Below are 21644 nucleotides of genomic sequence, written 5' to 3' on the forward strand. Positions count from 1 at the left end.
TTTTATCCCTTTTTTCTTTCCCTTCTTGTTTTGATTTTGAGTTAAGGGGGGAGGTGTTGGGAATATTTTGCTAGCTTGGCAGCTGGTAGTGTGGAAAGCCTGAGATGTTTAGGTTTTCAGGTTGGGTTAATTAGGCTGTGAGTTTTGTTATGAGAAGTTGGCCTTGGCTAACTTCTCTCTAGCAGGCAATAATAGGATAATGAATTAGAAGTTGTCTAGGATGATGTTACCCTATGAAGTTATAGCAGTGCTTGTGTGTATTTTGTTAACCAATTAGCAATTGCTTGCTTGCCTGCTTCAAGAGTATAAAGATGTATGCTGGAGAGAAATAAATGACTCTGTTACCAATCATATTGACTGTTGAATATGTGTCCACGCCCGCATGAGGCGTCTGAGGTGCAACACCAACTCACCCTCAAACAGCAACACCACGTAAACCACAACACCAGCCCAACATTACAACCCTCCGGGGAATCACAGGGTCAAACACTCACGGCTGGAAGCCCCAGCAGCTGCTCAGGTGAGTGAGGTGCACTGCAGAGATTCCTGTCTCCCACCGGACCGGAAGCTCCCTTGGCATCTCCTCCAGGTGAGTGCTGGGGGGAGGGGAGGGGAAGGAAGGCTGCAAAGCACATGTACCTCCTCCCCCCTCCTGACCTGCAACACCCACGCGGCTGCCTCTGCCTCAGCCGGCCAGGGTCTCTCGTTGCCTAGCAACAACAGCTGCTGCTTCCGGGAGACGCTGCCGGCGCGGGGCCCTCTCAGGCGCAGGGCCCACCCGGGGAATCGGGCAAATCGGCCTAAAGCCGGCCCTGCTTGCAGCCCTTCTCTTCCGCCCTGACTGATGGGGGGAGTATTGAGCCTCCCTCCCTTAGGCCCTTCAGCATCCCTGGGGAACACCAACGCCACCCAACTGACTTTGGGCCAGTAGGTCAACCAATAGGGCTGCCTCCTAGGCCAGGCTGCAGCCCAGCTTCAGGACTGAGAGGAAATGGAGCTCGCATCCCTACCTACAGGACTCCAGGCACGGCCAGGCTTCTGGATCAAACGTCCCCTCTTGTGCTCAAGTCACAACAGCTAGCGGGTAAAAGACAGGCTTTCATGGCCTTTGAGAAAGCAAGATAGAGCTTTGGAAGACCCAGCAGGGTTTGTGGCACAGGAATTGCCCTCAGATCCTACCGAGACTTCAGCTCAGATTGCAGGATTCAAAGTCCCGAGTGCTGCCCTTACACCATGGGACCAATAGGAAACCCCCAGACCTCTGCTGAGGATGACCCTGTGGGGGCAGCCCTGCATTTGCTCACCAAGTTGTCATGCAGCAGTTTGCTGCAGCTCCCAGAGGCCTTTCTTAATCCAGCCTGAGAGGCCAGTGAGCATGTGAGGAAGTTGCCCCTTCAGTCCCAGGCAGTACATGGCCCTTCCTAGTGAAAAGCCAAGTCCTGGGGAAAAAAGGTCAAATAACACCCTAGAGAGATGCCTTCTTCCATTTTGAGGGGAATGGTTCCTGCTTCACCTGACCAGGGACTTGAACCCTGGACCGTCAGATTCAAAGTCTGACGCTCTACCAACTGAGCTAGCCAGGCTCACATATAAAAGAAGCAAATTTCGTGCAGATGAGAAACTCGTCATGAAAATGAGGGCAGGAAACAATACAGAAAACCTGCTACTTGTGCTCTCTTAGCAGTCCTAGCCCCAGCCTGCTCCTCCATCCGGCGCCCTGAGGCCTTATTCTTTTTTTAGTTAAATATCAAATCCAGGAGAAAACACAGTTATACAAAGCAAAACGAAATCACAAACAGAAATGTCATTGGAAATACAGAAATAAAAAAGGAAAATGCAATCCCCATCACTTTATTGTTTCTGGGCCATTCCTGTATCGAGAGCACCCGCGAAGGTCCCTGTCTGCTTATGAGAAACCTGGAGGAACTCATACCACAGCCTGAACATGAAACTCAACTGCTCCCAGGTGCCGCAGTAAAATCCTTTCCCTGCTGTGACATTGCACTCCATAGGATTTTATGAAAAGGTGCTAATAAGTGTGAATATAATGTAACTGGAACATTCTTCATGCAAAAGGTCTCTTGTAAGGTATCATTACACAGCTTATAATCTACTGTGTGTGTTCATCCTATTTGTATGAACCGATCATTCCTGTATCTGAAACTAGAAATATGAACTATAACTCTGAGGTCCTGTTGTAATGATGCAAAGTGTGGGCCATTAATAGTGGTTTGGACTCTTGATGGCTCCCATTAACCAGGACAATTGACTGGAGATGGCTCTGTCCTGCACCATTTGTGAGTCAGGCCAGGAAGAATGAAAGCTTGGGGGTCTCACAGGACATGTGACCATGTCACCTGGTACAGGAATCCATCTTAAACCTGGGGCTTTTCCCCAGGAGAGACACAAAAGATTCCTGCCTTATACCAAAGCTATATAAGGGGGTGGAACAGAAGAAAGGTGGCTGCAGTCATGAGAAATCCGCTAGCTACCACCTGAGCTGGAACAAGGACTGTACCAGGCAAAAAGATTGGGTCCAGGCAAGAAATAAGTCTAGTCTGCGAAAGAAGCTTATTGGAAGATCTCTGAGGGTGAGATTTGATCTGTATTGAGTTTCATACTGTATTAGGCTTGGACTTGCATGTTTTTGTTTTATTTTGCTCTATGAAGAATACAAGCTCCACAGAGAAGGAAAAGTTAATGCCATAGAGAAGTCTTTCTGTGTGTGTTAGATGGGTGGGAGGGTGTCTAGAAACCACTCTCCTCTAGTTTCTTTTCTCTCATTTCCTGTAGAAAATCTGAAGCAGGAAGCAGAAGCCATTGCTTTTCTGAGGCTTGAACTCAGGACCTTCAGATTATGAGACTGACACGCTGCCAACTGTGCTAAGAAGGTTTTGAAAAGCTTTAGGCTCAGTGTATATAGGACCCTCCTACAGCAGTGACTGGGGCAGGGAAGGAGCCAGGGGTTTGCTGGAAGAAGCAGGGAGCTCTGCTGCCCACAGACCTGTCCAGGCAGCTTTCTCAGCAGCAAAGAAATCAATTCACGCTGCCAGTGAACAATCTACTGGAACTAATGGCAGCACAGGGGGGATGTTTCCAAGCTGTGCACCTACCTCTTCATTTTAGAACTTACTCTCTTTTTTCTAGCATGGCACTTTCCATGGAAATTAGGCAAAGCAAACTACACAGGTAAGAGAAACAAATTGGAGAAGGTACATGGGGAACAGAATCTAGTGCTCCACATAAGGCTTCAATTTATAATCCCAACACCTTGCCCTGCTGTACTAACCAGTTGCACCACTGCAGATGCTTTTTAGATGCATTCGGAAAGCAGGTAGTTCCCAGTCTCTGTGGTTCACACCTTTGCCTGGTAATTGAAAGGCTGATGCATCAAACCTAACTCAAGATGCAGCTTTTCAGCCATGAGACTCCAGGACATTTTAACAGGAAGAAAATCTCCTCCTTTCTGGTTTAGCCCCATTTGACTCCTGCCCGTCTTCTCCCCTCGTCCCCCAGTCTCTTTCCTTCCCCATTGGGGCTGTGCAGAGAGGAACCCCAGTCAGTCTCTGTCACAGAGAGTCTGTATCCCATAAAGGGAGGGAGGGGTCGCTCCAAAACACTGATAATGGGGAGGGGAGGGGTGTCTGTGATTAGGGGGAAAAAGGATGGAGAACTAACAGTGGGGTCCAGAGAGATTCCCCCAGATTGGGGAGATCCCCTGCTGCCCCCCATCAGCCAGCTGTGGGAAGAACAACTCGGGATTGCATGGGGAAGCCACCTTTAAAAACACAAGTGTAACATGCTAGTTACATTTTAATAAGACCAAAGCCTCAAACCCAGGGTCACAATCACTGGAATGGCTTTGCCTTGATATTTTACCAGCCGCAGACACAAAGCGAGTCAAATTACAGTTTCCGTTCGGACTCAGTGCACACACAAGAATCTGGAGGCTTTTAATTCCTTAGGTTCTGCCGCCATTTCATTTTTGTCCTGTTCCAAGATTTATCCTTGTGCAAAGCAATGTTACGCCCTTGGGAGTGTCCCCCTCCCTGGTCCTGCCTGCTGACCATGGGCAATTTAAAAGGGCCTGGGGACCCCTGCCACCACCGCCAGCAGCACAAGGGGACTAAGGCACTTTCCTGCCCGCCCTCGCTCTGTGTGGCACGCCACTCCCGGAGACGGCTGGCACGTCCCTGCGGCCCTGGGGTGGGAGGGGTCTCTACGCGCTGCTCCCTCCTCGAGTGCCAACTGTGGCAATGGGAGCTGCGGGGGTGGAGTCTGCGGGCAGCGGTGCGCAGAGACACCCCCAGCCGTCCCGCTTACGGGCTGCTGCCGTGGTGGGGTGGGGTGTGGGTTGCTTTTGGGAGATGCCCGAGGTAAATGCTGCACCCCTCACCATCTCCTGCATCCCCAACCCCCTGCCCCAACCCAGACCCCACACCAAAACTCCTTCCAAGACCCTGCTCCCCACACACCCTCCTGCACCCCAACCCCCTGACTGAGCCCAGACCCTGCACCCAAACTCTCTCCCAGAGCCCAGCCCCTCTCCTTCCCACACCCAAACTCCCCCCCAGAGCCTTAGGCAAGTGTGTGTGGGGTGTGGGGCAGGACTTGGTCCCATTCTGAGAATCACCAAAAATTATACAAACCTGCCTCCCATGTCCAGTCCAACCTTCTGCTGATGCACCCCAGCCCACTCCCGTGCAGGGTTTGAAGCTTCCATTACTTACATTCCAGGACACTGAGGGATTTCAGCTCCCCTTTGCCCACAGGGAGCTTTCACCCCACTCCCAGCCAGGTTCTTGTCCATGGGATCACTGTAGGGGGCCTGGGTCCCTCTGTGTCTTTTCTCTCTCTACGACAGGCCAGGGTGCAATAACTGGGGCATCGGAGCACCCAGGACCTTCTGTGGGGCTGCCATTCCCCTTCCCCTTCTGTGGTCTCATCAGTCATTGACTCCAGCCTTTTTTCTATCCATCGTCAGCACCATCCGAAGCCAGCTGCATTCACCTCAAAAAGACAGAGAGTCCTGTGGCACCTTACAGAGTAACAGACATATTGGAGCATGAGCTTTCATGGGTGAATACCCACTTTATCAGACGCATGTGGCAGAAATTTGCAGGGGCAGGTATAAATATGCAGGCAAGAATCAGTCTAGAGATAACGAGGTTAGTTCAATCAGGGAGGATAAGGCCCTCTTCTAGCAGTTGAGGTGTGAGCATCAAGGGAGGAGAAATTGCTTTTGTAGTTGGCTAGCCAAGAGTCAGGGCCAAGTATCCCTAGGCCACCCCGACAGGTGTTTGAAGAACAGGGAAACAAAGGGCACCACAAACTTATGTTTTTGAATGAGCCAAGAAAAGGAGTAGCATTGTTCCCCTCGGGTAGCCCCTGTTCAATTCCAGGTCAGAAAACAAAACTCTTCTGCAAGAATATCCAAAAAATATTGTGTTTCACTTCACTTCATAAGTACAGTTGTGTGGCAATTAAATGATGACCCTAAAGTTTCATAAAAGCAAAGAACATTAAACAAAATAGTGTGGGAAATATGTATGTATCTGAGGAAAGGGCTTGGAATGAAGGAAGACAAAACTTGATCGGTCGAGAGAACAGGCCCTGTTTCCCCCTGGTTTGGAGCTTCTCTCATAACTACTGGAATAGAAAAGCTAAGCAAATGGGGTTCTATTGTTGCACAGGAGATTGAAGTGAGGTTATTTTTTCCAGATGGTCATGTCAGGAGTGGGATTTGAAACTACGTCTCTATGCAGAGACCAGAACACCCAAGAGATAGGGAAAAAAGAAGTCTTAAAACTGGCACTTTAGACCAGTCCACCATCCTGCTGCTACAAAAAACATGACTTATCAACCCTAGTTTTCATTAATAATTGATTAACTCTTTAGGAGGTTGAGATGGCACCTCTCTTTCAACTCCTAGAGACCTTCTACAGCACAGCTGATTTTTAGACACACTCACCCGGACCTAAAGTTACACGTTTCCTGGAGCTCCATGAGTTCTGTGGTTTTGGAATCTCCCTGCTCGCATTTTAAGTGAACAAAAGATGGGTGCTGGCATTCTGAGAAAGTAATGGTGAACCTCAAAATCCTGCCCTGGGGGCCAGACAGTTAAGCAACCAGCACCCACAACCTCTACCATGATAGCATCCTGTCTGGGAACAACTCACTTACCAACAGCTGGGGTGTGAAATCCTCATTTCTTTGTTGTTCTATCACTGTAGTCCCCACTTTCCTATTGCTTGTCTGTATAATCTCTGTCTGGTGCTGTGATTCTTTCTGTCTGCTGTATAATTAATTTGTTGAGTGTAAACCAATTAAGGTGGTAGGGTATAATTGGTTAGATAATCATTTTATAATATGTTAGGATTGGTGAGTTACATTTCAGTAAAATGATTGGTTAAGGCATAGCTAAGCAGAACTCCAGTTTTACTATATAGTCTGCAGTCAATCAGGAAGTAAGGGGGGGAATGGGGGTAGAGGAATTAGAATTATGTTTTGCTAAGGGGGGGAATAGGAACAGCGAAGGGGAACAGGGACACAGGCAATGCTCTGTGGTGTCAGAGCTTGGAAGGGGGATACTGAGGAAGGAAATTGGAATCATTGCTTGCTGGAAGTTTACCCCAATAAACACTGAATTGTTTGCACCTTTGAGCTTCGTGCATTGCTGCTCTCTGGTCACGCGAGAAGGACCAGGAAATGGGAGGGTGATGGGATAAACCCTCTAACAAGTACGTCTTTCAGGGTGTGAAAAACCCCAGAACCAGTATAATTAAGCTGACCTAAGCCATGGTTAGATAGTGCTAAATGAAAGGAAAGATTGTTCTGTGAATGTAGCTTATTACAGGAATGGAAAACCCCTCCCCTCACTGTAGCAACTGTCTTCTCCACAGTGCTATAGCAGCATTTTAAGTGTAGACAGCCTCAGAGCAAGACCAGATTTGGCTCTGTGGATGCTCAGGCACTAAGACAACAGTAATTACAATATACTAATGCATCTGTAGCTGGCAGGATTTGAACCTGCGTGGAGAAACCCCAGTCAATTTCTAGTCCATTGCATTAACCGGGGGTAGTTGATTATTTTATCAAGAGCCAAATTTCTTGGTCAAGGTCTAGTCAATGTCTAGACACCAGAGAAAATAATAAGAAGTATATAGAAAGATTTTGCAGTCACTATGGGCATAACTATGACGATTGTTTCATGTTTCACTCTATATATTTGGCACCACTGCCTTTCCCTTTAGTCTTGTAGTTTACCAAGGGTAAAACTAAATATCTCTTCAGATACCAGGGAGTGTTTATGTTCATTCCTGCGAGCTACACAGGGGTTTGATGTAGCTGCTTTCAATCCTCCAGCTCTGCCGGGACAAGTAACATTTCAAGGTGTCACTGAACTGAAGAGGGGAGATCATTTTTTGACAGGTTACGCCTCCTCTTAAAAGTTTTTGTCTGGCTAGGAGCCCTGGTTCCCAAGTCTCTCCTGAGGGAAGAAGGTTTCTGTGCAAAATACTAGAAGTTTTAACAGAGAGGAGGGAAAGGCGATGGCCACATGATGGGGCCAGTATGTACCACAACATGGTTCTTTTATGTGGGATGACTCTCAACACTGACTGATCTCCACTCTCTTGGATTTGAAGAGATGTTTAGTTTTGCACTTGGGAACCTGTAAGGCTGAAGCAATTTTATGGATGGTGACACTACGATTGAAGGGTTATTTAATGTTGCAAAAATTGTTAAAAACACTTAGCTTCAAATGGAACTGCCTGTTATTAAAGGCTGGTTTCCCCACGTCAGTTCCATAAGCTCTGCTAGAAACACCCTGGATTCTCTCCTGCCTCGGTGGGAACTGCAGGGAATCGTCCCCTGCTGCCCTTGGCTCCAAGCTGGTTTTTCTGGGGAGGGGACGTGGAATTGATTTGTTTGCTGTTGAGATGGGAGCCAGGCCAGTTCTCAGGGAATGAGAACTCCCAATATCTTCCCAGCTCAAAGCTGCCCTGTCCCAGCCTCTGTTCCCCTGGGTGCCCTGTGTGTTTGACTCTAGAGCAGGCCCGAGCAGCAGCTGAGGCAGAGGACGGCCTGGGCCGGGCAGATGCTAGGAGCAGAGCACCAGAGGCCTCTACTGGCTCCCTCCCCAGCAGCAAACAATCAGTCCCCACCCGCACCCCGGGTCAGCAGCCTGGAGCCAAGGGCAGTGCCCGGTGGGGGTTTCTCTTTTTCCTCTTCCTGGGGTGAGCAGGGACCTGGGGGTGTTTCTAGCAGGGCAGTTGGAACAGAATTGGGAACCAGCTTTTACTAACAGGCAGCTCAAGTTCAGACTAATTTATTTACAATTTTCTTTATAATGTAAAATAATTCAAAAGTAAACGGGCAGGAATGATTGGAACTCTTTTCTCCCGGGCATAGAAAGAAACGGCTTTTTGGCTTTTCAAGGTACGGGAGTCAGGTTCATTCACTGTTTGGAAGCAACGTGCTCAGAAGCCTGTTGTGTTTCATTTCTTAGGTTCTGCTGCTGTCATGTAGCCATTTCCTTTCCCTCCTTTCTGTCCAAAGCGCAGAGCCCAGTCCCTCCAGGGAGAGGACATCTTTCATCTTTCCTTCCTCAACAGCCCCCTTCCTTGGAGAGCCCTTTGCTGGGGTCTGGGTGAGGAACAGCCGTTTCTGAGGATTAATTTCACACCATATTTTGTGTTGATATATAGATTTTACAGCCAGACTAGATCACTAGGTACCTCTGCTCTGACCTGATTCAGAACAGAGTCCAGAGAATTTTACCCAGTGACTCCTAAATCCACCCCAAGATCTTCTGGCTGAACGAGGAGGGTTCATTCAGAAAGTCATCGTGTTTGGATGTAAAGGTGGGAAATGATGGGGAAATTGGCCCCTCTTTCAAGTTTAAATGTTGTAACTTCTACATCTAGACCAGGGTGGCCAACCTGAGCCTGAGAAGGAGCCAGAATTTCCCAATGTAATTGCCAAACATGCACCTTTCTATGCAACTACAGAGTCAATTGTGACCCTTCCCATCATTATCATTATCCCTTTGAAATGATGATGGTGATGGACACTTGGCTGTATATCCCAGTGTGTCCTGGACGTCTACAGGCTGCGTTAGCCAATCCAACCATTCGGCACTTGCAGATGGGCACCTCTGTATTGTGCCTGAGTCTTGTAGAGCTATGAAAGGCTGATAGATGCCGATATTTTCCCCTCTTTTTAACCAGCACTAATATCAGGCCAGGCCAGGGCTGGGAAGAGAGAGAGCAGCAGGTTTCCTATTGTTTCCTGCTTGCTTTTTCTTGACTAGCTTCACCTCTGCACCAATTTGCACTTTTTCTGTGTGAGCCTGGCTACCTCAGTTGGCAGAACATCAGACTCTTAATCTGAGGGTCCAGGGTTCAAGTCCCTGGTCAGGTGATAAACTTCTCACTGTGGTTGTAAAAGTCTGACTTTCAGGCACCTTCTTTGGTGTTACTCTTTCTCTTCAGGATTTTGCCTTTCCTAAGAAGGGCCTTGTGGAGGGGGGATTGAAGGAGCAACTCCTTGACATCCTCTTTGTCCTTGCAGGCTGGAGGAATAAAGGCCTCTGGGCATAAAGCATGTCCGTCCCCTGCACACACAAACACCCCTAAGGAATTAGAATCACCTGCGCCTTCCCCTGTCCTGCTGGATCCTCAAATGAGGATGCTCTTCAGCCCAAGCCCATGTCCCCTCTACTCCCAGTGCCCCTCAGACCCAACCCTCAGTCCCTCCTATGCTCACCGCTTCTCACTCCCAACCAGAGCCTGCTTCTCTTCACCCTTCTCCTCTGTCCCAACCCACAGTCCCCTCCTATTCCCAGTGCCCCTCAATCCCAACCCACAGCAGCAGGTGCTTCAGACCCCCTCAGGAAGATTTTCTTGCAAGGTTTCGTGTATGAGTCTGCATGTGGATTTTACAGTATGTTGGAAATAGGTTGGGTTGCTTGCCGAAATGATCACTTTCGGCTGGTGCTGGATTCCCAGTCTCCTTGTTATAGGGGCAGGAGAAATAAAGGGTTGTTATCCTTGATGTGTGAATCAAGGACTCAACCCTGGGTATAAACTAAATGAGCTGCCCACAGATTCTGGCAGCCACAACGAGCATTTGGTGCGAGAGCCCAGACCTGCCCCTGTCCCAGAGGGAGGGGGTCATTTGTGAGGGGCTTGGACCACTGACTTATCAGCTCTTAACTCCCAAATTTTCAGTAACTCTATTATCAGTACCTGTGAGTGTAATTTAAACCATAAGAAAAACCACACTGGGCTAGACCAAAGGTCCATCTAGCTCTGTATTTTGTCTTCTGACAGTAGCCAGTACCAGGTGCTCTAAAAGCATCTCAACAAGGCATCACTGGGAGTTGAACCCAGCATCTCCTGTTTACAAAACAGGTACGTTAACCAGCTAAGCCATGGTGCCTACCTGTGACTAAGGTACAGTGTCTGTTCACACCTGACTCCTTACAGCTCCACCTGGGCCTGACAAGCTTTGCTTGTGTTTGGATTCTGCAAAGCAGAGGAGCAGGTGACATTTTCCTTGCAAGCTGTCTGTGTGTGTGAATCTTTGGCCAGGTCTGCACTACAAAGTTATTTCAGCAGAATTATATTGCTCAGGTGTGTGAAAAACACACTATGCTCCCTCGGTCGGCAGCTTGTGGCTGGTGCACACACTGCAATGCCACGTCTGGCGAGAAAACTGCCCTGTTTTGGTGACAAAATAAAATCACTTCAATGAGAAGCCTAGAGCTTTTGCCAGCAAACTTAAAGTGGCAGAGTGTCAGTGTCGACGCTGCTGTTCATTATATCACCATAACTGGCCTGTGCCAGTATCCCAGAATGCCTGCTGTGAACTCGCCTGCCCTGCATTCCTGCTACAGAGCCATGGCCCCTCCCCTTTCATCGCTCTGGGAACTTCTGACAGCTGAGCCTGCTGCTCTGCTCCAGCAGCCAGGAGCAAATCACTGCCGTGGATGCTGCTCTCTCCCGCACTGTGAACACAGAGCAGGGTGGCGGGAACTTCCTTACATTGGGGGGGGGGCAGCGGCATCCGAACTGTGACACCCCCAGGACACCCCTTCCTTCGAGGAGGCTCTTACCTTCTAAACAGGGATGGTTGGTCACTAGTAAAATCACTAAAAGGGAAGGAGAAAACTCGAAAGAGGTTCCTCCTGGCGCTCACGTACGTGAACCCAAATACTCTCTCAGTCTTCAAAGAGAGACCTGGAGAAGGAGACTTGCTGAAGCAAAGCCACAGGGGTCTCTGAGGTTTCCCTGGCCTCTTGCCCCTGTCCTGCCTGGCTGATGTCAGCATCTCTCTGTGAGGTGTCCACCTCCACACCACCTTTGACCAATAGTCTGAGGTCCCGCAAAAAGCCTTTGTGATGTCACTGCCGCACCCCTCCTTTGCTGTGCTAATGTCCTGCCTCTGCCCAGGCACTTGGGAGGTTTGAACTAGTCCCTGTGGATCACCCCACTCAAGGAGCGTTCGTTCTAAGAAGCAAGCCGGCTAGACAGGAAAACATCAGACGCTGCTCCCAATGCTAGACTCAGTTTTTCAGAAATTAGTCGACTTTATGGCCAGAAGAGACCATTAGAGCATCTAATCTGACCCCCTGCATATCACAGGCCTCCTGTATGACACAATAGCTACTTTTGGGGAAAACACATTCCAGAAAGGCATCTAGTTTTCATTAAATGACATCAGGAGATGGAGAATCCACCACTTTCCTTGGTAGCTTGTTCCTGTGGTGAATTATCCTCGCTGTTGAATATTTGTGCCTCAGTTATAATATGTAATATGTCTTTCCACCTTCCAGCCATTGGGTCTTGTTATGCCTTTCTCTGCTCGATTAAAGAGCTCTTTAATACCCAATCTTTTCTCTCCATTAAGACACTTCAAGACTTCAATGAAGTCACCTGCCAATCTTCTTTTGATCAGCTAAACGCGTTGAGCTCTTTCAATAGCTCACGAGAAGGCATTTTTCTCCAGCCCTCAGAACATTTGGTGGCTCTTTGCTGACCCAGCTCCAATTTCACAACATCTTTTTCAAATGAGGACACCAAAACTGGAGCCTATTCCAATATCAGTCTCACTGATACCATGTCATCTCCTGTGACGTTATTGACATAATCTGTAACTGTATAGATCACCGTTGCAACCACTATTCTATATTTGCAGCCAATATTGTAGAAAGGTTGTCGTGTAAGGGGTCTGTGGAGATGTTCTGATTGGCTGATTAGAATTATGCTATCTCTAGATGTGTATCATTTTTATAGTTGAGGTTATGAATATTGGCTCTATGCTGCCAGTATTTCAAACTTGTGCTCTGCTTCCGGGGAACACTCCAGCCAGACAAGTTGGTGTCAGTTCTGCCTAGCCTGCTTGATGGCCCATTAAGGACCATCAGCTATACAATCGACCCATTGAGAGAAGGCAGATACCGCTGGAGGGACTTTGCTACAAACTGAAGCTCTATACAAAGGACTGAATGACCCATCCCAGCTATGGATGTACTCCATAGACTTTATTTGGACCTGCAGAGTTTGCGGCGGAAGCTGTGCGGCTCTGTTCACGATGGCCGAGAAATGGTGCGAAATGGTTAATTGAAAGAGTCGATAGAAAGAGGAGAGGACATTCAAAGTGGATTCAACATACCAGGAGACAGGTGGTGCACAGTGCTGCACTGTCTGCTGACAGCATGACGTCTGCTGTAGCTTTCACGGAGGGAGGAGCGAGTGACGGCACACACCCAGAAACATCTGCGAGAATATTTTTGCCCCAACCCTGGGATAGCTACCACAGTGCAATGCTCCGCCACTCCATGCTAGCCTCGGTACTGTGGACGCACTTCCCCGAATTCACGTGCTTTAGTGGGGACATAACATTGAATGTATGACCTCGATTCAGGAAATTCGAATAAAATTACTTTGGGGCACTTCGGTGGCGGGTCCCGGAGCGGAAGGACTCCCCGCTGCTGAATTGCCACCGAAGACCTGGAGCAGAAGAATTTCCGGGGGTCTGGGCCCCACGAGAGTTTTCTGGAGCCCCCGGAGTTAGTGAAGGACCCCACTCCAGGAGCCCTGAAAAACTCTTGTGGGGGCCCCTGCAGGGCCCAGGGCAAATTGCCCCACTTACCCCCGCCCCGGGCAGCCCTGATGGGGCCTGGAGCTACTGTTATTTCAGGACTCCTGTGAGATCCTAAGCTGGTTGGTTTGCACTCTGCTCTCATTGCTTCCCTCTCAGGACTCTTTCTCCTCCTCCCTCTCTGCTGCTCTCCTCCCCTAAACACTGAACCCAGCCCTTGCTGCTGCCAACGCCAACTAGCAGAAGGGCCTATAAGTCCCCTGCCTGAGTGGAGGCCAATGCATGTGGGGGGCCATAAGCAATATGATAGTTTCTGTCTTATTCTCTAGCCCTTTCTTAATGATTCCCAAGATTCTCTTTGCTTTTTTGCCCATTGTTGCACACTGAGTGGATGTTTTCAGAGAACTGTCCGCAGTGACTCCAAAATCCCTCACTTGAGTGGCAACAGCTATTTTTGGCCTTGACATTTTATATGTATAGTTGGGATTATGTTTTCCAATGTGCATCACTTTGCATTTATCAACAAATCTGCCATTTTGTTGCCCTTTCACCCAGTTTTGTGAGCTCTTTCTGTAACTCTTCGCAGGCTGCTTTGGACTTAACTTTCCTGAGTAGTTTTGGATCATCTGCAAATTTAGCCACCTCACTGTTTGCCCCTTTTTCCAGATCATTTATGAATATGTTGAATATCACTTGTCCCAGACCCCCCGGGGGGGCACCACTATTGACCTCTCTGCATTTTGAAAACTGACCATTTATTCCTACCTTGTAACCAGTTATTTACCCATGAGAGGACCTTCCCTCTCATCCCATGAGAGTGTAATAGAGCAGAATAGGGCTTCCTTGGGAGGGGGCGTGAATTGAGAATATATCAGGGGGTTGTGCACATTTACTGCCCTGGTGAAAAAGTGTGTCTGATACTCAGTCTTTGCTGCTCCTGCCAGCTGTGACTGCTGAGGACATTTTCCTTCTCTGCTCCAGGGTCTCTCTTCTGCCAGATTCTCAGCAAGTCAGGCCCCCTGCAGACTATGGCAGAGCAGTTTGATAATAGGCTGCAGGACTCAGCATGTAAGAATGTAGCTGCTATAGCACCTTGATTGTCCATGAGCCAAATCCTGCAGCCCAGGATAACCTCCCACTGATGGCGATGGGAATTGAGCCTTTGTAACTAGCTGCTGGTACCTGAGGTCTCAGTTACGGATTAAACTGGTGGCAAACACAGCTTCAGCCAAAGAAGAGAAGGATATAAGTGAAAGAGCAAAGCTGGCCTTGGGGAGCTGCTGCAGTCCCATCACCACAGCTGGAAGGGAGAAGAGGAAAAACTCCCTAAAGTGCTGGGAGCAGCCCTGAGAACAGGAAGATTATCAATGAGATCAATAGCAATAACTATGAAATGACGGAGTGCTTTCTCCTCTGTGCCAACATGGCTGAATTGTGTTACTTTACTGTGAGAATAAGCTTTAAAATAAATATCCTGCTCTAATTTCAGGATGGGTCTGTAACCATAACTGGACTCTGTGGGAAGTGGCCTCTGGATATTGGCCTTTGGGCAGAGCTGGCTGAAGAGCCTTCCTACCCACCAGGAGATCCTGGCTTGGCCTGCCAGTTCTTCCTTGCTGAACCTGGCTTTTCTGTCAGGCTCCTTTCTTTTATTTCTTCTCATGAAAAGAAAAGACCTCACTGCACAATCCTTGTAAGTGCTTGTTCAAGACACAGAGACCCTTCCTTGTAGCTAAGTCTTGAAAGTGTTAAGTGGTAAATCTGGAGCTGATGGAAAGGTTACCATGACTCAGAGTTGAGCTGAAGCTGCTGTGACTGAAACACAGAGCACTAATCAGTATCTGATCACAGCAGCTTGTGGGAGAAGCACATTAGAAGCCCTCTGTCAGCTCAGCTGTGGCTTTCTGTGCATTGAGCCAGCCTGCTCAAGGTCTGCAAGTCTTGAGGGAAATGGGGAACATTTTTACTTTGGAATTTGAAGGTGTAGTCTTGGACCATCAAGTGGAGTGGTTGCAAATGGCCTACTGGGGAAGGCACCATGGCTTAGTAGGCTAAAGCACCTGTCTAGTAAACAGGAGATCCCAGGTTCAACTCCCAGTGGTGCCTTGTTCTATAGCTTTTGTCTCCTCTGCTCACATTTTCCTGTGTCTTCCTAGGAAACAGAAGAGACCTCTCTTGACAATCCAAGTAATTGCTTGTGAAGGAAAAGGCTTCTTTCCAACGGAGCATTGGAGAGAATCAAATCCTCAGTCTGGTGTTGATGAAAAGGCTATTGGCATTGGCAAGGAGGTTGCTTCCGCTGCAATTTGCTGTGACAGGAGACCCTGTGTTGTGTGGCCATGCAATTCACTGGGGATATCTGTGCACAGAGCCCCTTCTAGAGGGTTCTCTGCAGGGCTTGCAGGAAATGGAGAATGACTGTCCTTTCACTTTTCATGTTATTGTTGATGAAAAATGGAGCAGTTCGGGGAGAAGTTCCAGAGCGTGGCACCATGGCAGAGCTTGCCAAGAGAGCTGCTGGATAAAGAGCAGATTCAGGATCCAGCATCCAGTGCTGCCTTGCTGAACGTGCCTCCTCTTCTCCCCTTTTGGTCAATCTTTTTTGTTAACGGAGAAGCCCGACTCTGGCTAGCCATACAAATGCTTGCAAAAGAAACGGGTCTTTTTGCTGACAACTGTCAAAAGGAGGCTTTGGATAAACATGGAAACAAGGTCAAGGTCACTGTAACTCAAATTGCATGTGCAGCTGTTGAAGCTACAAGGCAGAGCACTAAGCACAGTATTACCACGGCTAGTCACAGCAGGATCTCTGTGTGGTGGGATCCGTGGGGTACAATCCCAAACTGTGGAACTGCTCTGTTCTCTTATCTCTCCAGCCTGGGCTGTGTCTTACAATGCTGCACTAGTGACAAGCAGCAAAACCCCCTCCATGTGCTGTGATCACTCAGCCAACAACATGCAGCAATGCACCCAACTAAGTTGCATGAATGCTCTATAAGCCACTCCTCAATTATACATAGAGACACCAGCATATCTCCTCAGCCTTGCACCTCAGAAATGTACCATCTTACACTGCTCAAAACCTCTTGAAAAGTGCAAGCTCATTAATTAATTCACCACTTCCTCAAAAAGAAAGTGAACATACACCAGCCTTTTTAATCTGAGCAGCTTTCCCAAGCACTTTGGACAATTTCACAAGTAAGTATAAAACATTAAAATAAGTTTATTAACTACAGAAAGATAGACTGTAAGTGATTATAAGTGTTAGGCAGAGAGGTCAAAGTTGGTTACGTAAATGAAAATAGAATCTCAGTGTGACATTCTAGACCTTTGGGGGAGCGGCTGTAACCCCCATAGTCCTCATTTTCATATAATCGTGATCTTACATATAGAGCATGACTTGTAAGGTATCAGGGGAAAGGATATGGTCTGCTGAAAGTCATTTATCTACCCATAGATGTATACCATTCATGCATATGAAGTTATAAGAATTGTGTAGTATGGTTGTCACTATGCTGTAAGCAGTGATGAGCTGCCAAAATATTAACAACCGGTTCCCTCCTTCTCACCTCACGAGGGGGTCGTGCCCCCCCCGGGAGGTCATGCCCCATCCAACCCCCCATGTTTTTGACACCCCCCCAGGACCCAGGACCCATCCCCCCCTTTCCCTGTCCCCTGACTACCCTTTGCAGCCCCATCCAACCCCTCCTCTCATTCTTGATGGTTCCCCGGGACCCCTGCCCCATCCAACCACCCCTTCTCTCTGTCCCTGAGTGCCCCTACCACCTCATCCAACCCCTGCTCCTTCCTGATTGCCCCCCAGGATCCTTGCCCCCATTCAATCCCCCTGTTCCCTGCCCTCTGACCGCCCTGACCCCTATCCACCCCTCCACAACCAACCAAATACCCCCTCCCTGCTCCCTGCCCCCTTACCCCACTGCCTGGGGCCGGGACCGGGTCCACTCCGCCGGGACCTCAACCGGCCCTGTGGGGCCCGACTCCCCGGGCCAGGCCGGCACTGGGGCCAGAGCCGCTCCGCCGGCACCGGGGCCGGAGCCAAGGGACCCGACTCCCCAGGCCGGGCCCAAGCTGGGGGTGATTGGCTGGGACCGGGCTGTGGCACTTGGCCAGGGCCAGAAAGAGCCATTCCGCCCCCGGGCCCAGTTTACCTGCCTGCTGCTTTTTTCTGGCTTCCCGTGAACATTTGATTCACAAGAAGCAGGAGAGAAGGAGGGCGGAGCATTCAGGGAAGAGGGGAAGGTGAGCTGGGGCCAGGCAGACAACTGCCTGAGCCTTTGTTAAATTTAAAAGCTTTTTAGAACCAGTTGTCCTGGAACCACCAGTTCTAAAAAAGCTTCTAAATTTAACAACTGGTTCTTGTGAATGGGTGTGAACTGGCTGGAGCTCATCACTGGCTGTAAGTTGGGGGAATCAGCCATCACCTGCATGAGGCCACACAGGAGAAATTGCTCAACCTTGCTTGGAAAGACACATGGTGCTGGGCCCCCCATCCAACTGAAGTCTTCAGTGTCACAGTGACCCAAGGTGTGTGCACAGAATGGGGATGGTGTATGTGTGGGTGGGTGGATGGATGAATTGATTTCTGCATGTGTTTGTGTGGTTTTCTGCAAGGGTTTTGTGTGTGGGGGGGGTGTTATTACAGCTCTGGGGGTTGTGTTTGTGGCTGTGTAAATGTGTGTGTGTTCATGTGGCTGGATTTGTGCATGTGTTTGCATCTGTTAGTAGTTGTGTTCATGTTGGCTGGATTTATGTGGGTGTTTGTGTATATTAGCAATTGTGTGTGTGTGTGGCTGCATTCATGCATGTGTTCGTGTATGTTTGCAATTGTGTGTGTGTGTGTATGTGTGTGCGAATGCTCAGCTGTCCTCTGCCGGTGCAACAACCGTTTCTCTATATGTCACAGCCCCCATACCGTCGACCCCGGTGGTGATTTCCCCATCTTACAAGGGCTGGCTGGCCTGATACTTAACCCCTCTGTGGAGTGTGGCGCAGCTGCAGCTCACCTCCTGTGGAACAGGAGGACCCAGGTGTGGGGCACTGGGCTCCGATGCACCTGGAGAGCAGCTCAGGTGAGGTGGGGCAGGGCCTGTGGTGTCCCTTCTGTGTTGCCCGGTGCTGGGCCATTGCACAATCCCCAGCCACGCCGCACAGCTCACCCCGAGAGGGGGCAGGGGGCCAAGCAGATGATCCAGCACAAGGGGGGAGAGGATGTGTGGTTGGGGGGAGGAAAAGCCTTGGGCTGCACTGGGGGAGTACAGAGCAGCGGTGAAACCCCAGAAACCTGCAGCAAAGGGATGGACAGGTGGGGTGGGTGGATAGAAGAGGCAGCGGGACTAAAATCTAAAAGGGGAGTGCGGGGTCTAGTGGTCAGAATGGGGGAGGGGGTTGGTGGTCAGAATTCCTGGGTTCTATCTCCAGCCCTGGGAGGGGAGTGGGGTCCAGTGGTTAGAGTGTGTGTCGTGGGGGAGCCAGGACTCCTGGGTTCTCTCCCTGGCTCTGACTCTCTCTTGTACAATCCCTTGGCAGTTACCCAACTCAGCATCGTGTGGGAGCGAGGGGCTGGGGCCAGGTTGCAACACAGCCTAGAGTCCTGTGCCGCCCCTTTGTTACCCAACCGGGGCAGGGTGGGGGATGGCCTGGGAGACCTGCTAAGAAAGGCACTTCTGGTGGGTTTGTGTGTGGGTCACACTGCCCCCTGCTGGATAGACCCCTCTAGGTCAGAACCAGTCTCAGCCCGGGTCAGACCCTGGGAGCCCAGCCCCCTCTGTCACCAAGGCCATGTCTATTGGTCTCCTGGAAAGGTCCATTCTCATGGGTAGCTGTCCAGTGGCAGTGAGTTCCACAGGCCTCGGCACACGCTGTGTGGGGCAGGAGGTCCTTGTGTTGGGAGCAGTGGGAGTGAACTGTGTGCGGTTGTGTCTCTGAGCACAATTGCGAATATTCTGGTGTGTGTGATTGCGGCTGGGGGTGTGATTGTTTCTCTCTTTGGGGGTTGGGCTAGCATGCCCCTCTGGGTGTGTTGTGTGTGAACGTTCTTGGGACTGAGAGTCCCTTTGTGCGTCAATGTGTGTGTCACTTGCTGCAGGATACAAAATCCTGCAAAGCCGCCAAAACACACACACACACACACACACACACACAGAGAGAGGCTCAGCCCCACCAGCAGGGAGCAGCAGGGACACACACATCTCTCCTGGTCCAGCTTGGAGAATTTCCCATCACGACCCGGCACAGTGCTGGTGCCCCCACACGGGGGTGGGCATTGACCGGGGGTGGGGGGGCAGATGTGCTGGATTCAGAAGGAAGCACTTTGGGAAAATCAGTCACGGCCCTTAGCAGAGCTGGGACACAGACCCAGTGAGCCCTGCACCACCCTGGGAGGGGAGTGGGGTCAAGTGGTCAGAGCAGGAGGGGGCTGGGCACCAGGACCCCTGGGTTCTATCCCTGGCCCTGGGAGTGGAGGGGGTCTAGAGCAGGGGGACTGGGAGCCAGGACTCCTGGGTTCCATAGGGGAGACTGTTTTTTTTCTTGTGCTTCCCTCCCTAGAGATCCCAGTCCAGCCCCCTAGTGGAGAGTGAGTGGCAGCCGGGGAAGTTGCTCTCCCACTTCAGAAACATGATTCAACCTCCCCTCCACCATGGGCTGTGACATCATGGACCTCCCTCTCCCCCAGACAGATAGTAGAAGCCCCGCCCCACCAGAAGAGAGGGGGCGGTCTAGTTGCACCCACAACAATCCCACTCATGGTTGCAAAAAAAAAACCCCACATCCCCACAAACCACTGCTAGGACAGGATCTGCTGCTTTCTTTTCACCAGGAGCTGCTCCCCGCCAGGCACCACACCCCATTCACACGCCTTTGGTCAATATGCAGCTCAGTAGCAATCACTGCCCCGAAGTGACTCCGGCGCAGGCACCCACAGCACGAACTTCCCACACCGGATTCTGTCCACACGCGGAGAATTCTCTCCGCCGGGCTCCTTCGGTTCCTCTCGCTGCTCTCCGTCCTGCCGCCAGACATGCTCATCTGCATAACCCCGCCCATGGACACGTGACACCTTCTGTCGTTTTGCTCTCCAGTGAATGAGTCGCCTGCAGAGAGTGAACACGTCAGCGTACGTCACAGCCGCCGGGCGGGGATTGTCTGTGAGCCCCGCGCTGGGGGCGGGGCTTCAGGGAGAGACCCAGCCCCATAGACAGACTGGGGCAGGGAGCTATTGGGGGAAGGGATGAGGGGATGTGGGGAGAGACCCACCCCCATAGACCAATACGGGCAGGGAGATATTGGGGTCAGGAGGAGGGGAGAAGGGGGATTGGCAGAGACCCAGCCTGCGGTGCAGGGGAAATGGGGTGGGGTGCAGGGAGACATGTCGGGTGGGGGTGGGGTATGTGAAATGTTGGTCCAGGGAAACTGAGTCACTCCCAGGACATCGTGTGCAGGAGGGAGCACAGGGGCAGGGAGAGAGCCCCAGCTCCACAGAGCCCCAGAGGGATATTGGGGGCAGGGGAGGGGATGGAGGGGGGAGAGACCCAGCCCCATAGACCCCTAGAGGCAGCGGGATATGGGGGGGGCAGGAGAGGGGATGGAAGAGGAGAGACCCATCTCCATAGACCCCCAGAGGCAGGACATGAGGGGAGAAGGGGGGAGGGAGGGATCCACCCCCATAGACCTGTAGGGGCAGGGGATATTGGGGGCAGGAGCGGAGAAGGGGGATTGGCAGAGACCCAGCCCAGGGTGCAGGGGAAATGGGGTGGTTTGGAGGGAACTGGGGAGGAGAAGAGACACAGGGCAGGACACATGTTGGGACAGGGAAACTGACTCACTCCGAATACATGCGGAGCAGGGCAGGGCAGGGCGGAGGCAGATCATGCTGGTCCCAGGGTAATTTTGGGGGGTTCTGATTCCCCACTCAGCCGGGGGGCTCCCCTCTGGGCTGAGGAGCCCTGGGGTGGGCGGGTGCAGGGGCTGTGTGTGTGTGTCAGGCTGGGGGAGCTGCCTGGGCAGAGGGGCTGGAACCAGGGGCGGCTCCAGGCACCAGCACACCCAGTGCCTGGTTGGGGGGCAAGCTGCAGGAGGCGCTCGGCTGGTCCCCGCGAGGGCAGCAGGCACCCCAGCCCCTCCCCCACTCTACCCCCCTCCCCTCCCAGAGCTGGGGGAGAACCCAGGAGTCCTGCCCCCCCCCTATTTCCATATGGCTCCCAGCCCTGCCCCCGAGTGGGGAGAGACGAGGCCAAGGGAGAAGCAGGCGGGGCGGGGCAGGGCCGGGCTGAGACCCCGGGACACGCGAGTCGCCTCAGGAGCCGGAGGGGGCGGGGCGGGGCTCTCTGGCGGGGCGGGGATGAGGAGTTGCGTTGGGGGGGAGATGTCAGGTGGAGGACGGAGGCGCCCCGGGGCAGGCTGGGAGTTGTAGTTCCCGGCTCGTCTCACAGCGGAAGTGACGGACAGTTTGCTCAGACAACGCGCCCCCTCCCGGTGCACTCTGGGAAGCGTAGTTCTCTCTCTCTGTCTCGCGCGGG

The 21644-nt window shown here is 51.1% G+C and overlaps 1 non-coding gene across 1 annotated transcript; it reads right to left on the reverse strand.

Moving 5' to 3' along the window:
• Window positions 1–1510: 1510 nt before the first annotated feature.
• On the reverse strand, window positions 1511–1583 carry TRNAQ-UUG. The gene has a single exon. It is a non-coding gene; the product is annotated as a tRNA-Gln (tRNA).
• Between the last annotated feature and the right edge of the window lie 20061 nt (window positions 1584–21644).

This window comes from Mauremys reevesii, linkage group 12 (assembly GCF_016161935.1).
Source record: "Mauremys reevesii isolate NIE-2019 linkage group 12, ASM1616193v1, whole genome shotgun sequence".
In the NCBI taxonomy this organism is placed as follows: domain Eukaryota; kingdom Metazoa; phylum Chordata; order Testudines; family Geoemydidae; genus Mauremys; species Mauremys reevesii.